This window comes from Rhododendron vialii, chromosome 4a, assembly GCF_030253575.1.
Source record: "Rhododendron vialii isolate Sample 1 chromosome 4a, ASM3025357v1".
In the NCBI taxonomy this organism is placed as follows: Eukaryota; Viridiplantae; Streptophyta; class Magnoliopsida; order Ericales; family Ericaceae; genus Rhododendron; species Rhododendron vialii.
Genome location: NC_080560.1, coordinates 42662175 through 42665935, shown reverse-complemented (window position 1 = coordinate 42665935; position 3761 = coordinate 42662175). Strand labels below are relative to the sequence as shown.

General features: G+C 39.4%; 1 long non-coding RNA gene across 1 annotated transcript; it reads left to right on the top strand.

The window, feature by feature from the left end:
* Positions 1 to 474: 474 nt before the first annotated feature.
* LOC131324600 (uncharacterized) lies at positions 475 to 2856 on the top strand. The gene is made up of 3 exons (XR_009199390.1): positions 475 to 687; positions 1354 to 1400; positions 2297 to 2856. It is a non-coding gene; the product is annotated as an uncharacterized LOC131324600 (long non-coding RNA).
* The last annotated feature ends 905 nt before the right edge of the window (positions 2857 to 3761 follow it).

The following is a 3761-nucleotide window of genomic DNA, read 5'->3' as shown; positions in this document are numbered from 1 at the left end:
GAAAACTTAATCTTCAATTTTAGGGTTCTAATCGGGGGAGGGGGGTTGCCGCCTCCTACTCCTCCTCCTATCTCATTAAAGCCCTCGATAAAAATAAAAATAAAAATAAAAAACCTTTTCACACCACTTCCTCAAACCCAACTAGTCTTCTGTGATCTAAACGATATTACTTTTAGAAAAAAATGAGAGCTTTCGATCTTGCTGGTGGTGGATTGCGTACCGTAAACATTCAAGACTTTGAATGCTCAAGAAAAACCCCTGTATTTATGGGGTTCGATGTTTTGTAACTCCGAATCCGATGGGAAGAACTCTCGAACAGTAAGCCATCCTTCGAAATCGAAAATGAAAAAATAATTGATTAGGTGTTTGCACTTTGCTCGGGAGTGTTTGCATCGCCCAAACCATCTCACACGAGCAACGGTTGTGGCGTCAAGGGCAATCCGGAGGGTGGGCTGCGGGGGGATTGTGACTATGCCATCCGGCGTCAAATGCTGGTATTCTAGGGTTGATCGATTTATGTCTTACGAGGTTAGTTTATGGTTGGGCCGTTGGGGATTCTGTTGTTCTGGGTTTGGGTGGTGGTGATTGGCGAAGGGGATGGAGGTTGAATAGGGGTGGTGGTGGTTGATGGAGGTTGAAGGCGGAGGGTGTAGAATTTGTGGCGGTTGGTTGTTGCCGGAAAAGAATGTTGGGAAAATTTCGGAAATAATGTATATTTTCGGAGAACAATTTCAATCATAACAATACAATACAATACATGATTGAAATAAATTACAGATTACATAAACTTGAACAGGAGATAACAGAATACAAACAGAAATCTCTGAAACCAAATCGAGTCCTGTGTGATACCACAGTCTCCTTAAGAAAGATTTGCCGCCTACCGTGGGTGTTGTAGGTTGCGTCGGCGACTTCCTCTCAGTATTGGCTTGGCTAAACTGCAAGCCGTCAGAACACCACCGTCGACCGCTTTGGCAAATTGACTACCGCATATCTCTCTCTCTCTCAAAGAACGAATATCAGAACTTGTTAGGATTACTGTGAATTTTCTGGTGCTTGAACAAAAATGGGATGCACCTATATATAGCAAAAGACCCTTGCTGATAACTTCCACAATAAATTCTGCACATTGAATTCTGGAATTGATTTCTGCCATCAAAGAGGGAGGTTATAGGAGTGAATACACCATCATGGGGAGAAGTTACGGGAGTTACAAAATTCACACATTAATACGTCTATTGATTGTGGTGCGTTCAGATACAACGAACCCAGGATATGCACGGTTGCCTCGGGAGACCCTCTGAAAGCCCCAATTTCATTTGTCTGAAATTCTGTAAATTTCCAACAAAGAAGTGGTGGCAAACGGCAATGGTGGTGACTGGCCCATGAGCGGAAGGAAGGTGAGTTTATAATATCATGATAGAGTTCCGAATATGCCCTTGTAATTGAAGGAAAATGTGGATGGAGTTAGCTCCGGGACCATTTAAACGAACACTTTAAATATTGGGGATGCAATAGACGCAATTTGTATATTGGGGACCAAATTTACAATTTGAAAATACTTTGGAGACCATCGTACAAATAAGCCAAAAGTTTTCCATTGACGCGTTTCTAAAAATTTCGTGAGAAAAATTTGGAATGCTTTTCTTATGAAAATATATATATATATATATATTTATTAACTTGAGTAAGAATTGCTACAAGCTAATAAATGAGAGAAACTTGAGTAAGAATTGCTACAAACTACTAAATGAGAGAAGATTTCAAGTCCATTAAATATTTCATCAATATTTTACCTATCGATTTGGGGCCCTATAGCAAGGGCGGGATTTGGGGTGCTATATTGCACCCTCGCACTAAACCTAAAATTTTGTGTATATATGATTGGTTAATAGAGCTAGTAGAACTAAGATAATTATTGAACACCCTGATAAAAATTCTTAGAGCTGCCATTGCTTCCCTCCCTCTGTGGGTCATGAAGATGGTTATCCTGTCTGGTTGCAACAACATTTGTTACAAGATAAAATTGAAGATATGAACTGGATCATCTCGACCCTTAAGAGGCAAATGAGAAAATAAGACGACATGGTGATTTGAAGTCTGCTTAAGTTTTTCACTTTGCCTAGACTAAAGCTTTCTGATAATAAGATACCTTCACAGTCATCCATAACTTGGGCCTCCCGTGGTTCAATCTAAGAAAAATTGATACCCAATTATCTTACTCATTCTCTAACAAAATATTTTATTTTCTCCGATATGCACAAATCCCCTTAGTTTACTTTTATATTAATTGTAGGGTTGGATGGCGATGGCTTCATGGTGTCACATTTAACTGTGGAAAATACAGCAAGCTGCCATCGCAGATAAGTATGTTGTGGCGGTGGACAGTTCTTCGATATTCTTCATCTTTTATTGATTTGAATTTAAAGCACAAAAAGATGATTTACTCGTTAGAGGAGAACGCCAACTCTACTGCGAGTGTAAGATACAGGGTGCTAGCGACCTTATATATGGAAATGTATTAGCGATTCTCCAAAGGGCGACTTTGAAAATCTTTGAAGCGTCTAATCTGTTCCCTATCTCAAGCCACAATAGGATTAGTCCTACCGGTATATGTAGACTAGTATTTCACCTTTGCAATTTTTCATATTCACATGATTCAAACTATTCCAATGCATCACTGTACTAGGGTGCACCTTTAGGACCCTTTGCTAAATTCGTGATCATGCTAAGTCTTTTAGAGATTAGGGGCACTTGGTCTTATGCCCGTATACACTTTCTACAGTTTTTTATGGCCAATATGACAATTCCAAGCCAGATGTGGGTGATGATATTACATCACCATTTGTTAACACATTGGAAGTTCGGAACGTGATTAAGCATCTAGATCTACCGTTCAAAATTTCTTGGACGGTGAAACTTGTTTGCCACACGACCTTGATTTACTTTAGAGAACATGGTCGTTTGGTGCTCAATCAATAATAGGTGGTCCGGTCGTCGAGGCAAAATGAACGTTCTTGTGTTTCTTTTTTTATGGATGTCGTTCTTTGTAGATCTTGAGATATTAATTCGTTATCTGTAATACAATGCTAGTTAAATTCATTCTCAAGGTCTACAAAGAACGACAATCCATAAAATAAGAAACACAAGAGCATTCATTTTTCCTCGACGACCGGACCACATATTCTTTATTGAGCACCAAATAAGCATGTTCTCTAAAGTAAATCAAGGTCATGTGGTATATCGGGTGATAACCAAGTTTCTACGTCCAAGAAATTTTGAACGGTAGATCTAGATGCTTGATCACCGTTCCAATGTGTTAACAAATGGTGATGTAATACTATCACCCGCACTTGGTCTGAAATTGTCGTATTGGCCATAAAAAACTATAGAAGGTGTATAGGGGCATAAGACCAAGTGCCCCTAATCTCTAAAAGACTTTGCATGATCACTTTAGACTTTGCATGATCACTATTTTAGCAAAGGGTCTTAAAGGTGCACCCCAATCTAGTGATGCATTGGAATAGGTTGAATCCTGTGAATATGAAAAAGTTGCAAAGGTGAAATACTAATCCATCTATACCAGTAGGACTGATCCTATAGTGGCTTGAGATAGAGAACTGATCCTATAGTGGCTTGAGATAGAGAAAAAAGATAGAGAAAAAATCAGACACTTCAGAGACTATCAAAGTCACCCGTTGGAGAATCGCTAGTGCATTTCCATATACACGGTCGTTGGCACCCTGTATATTGCACTCGCG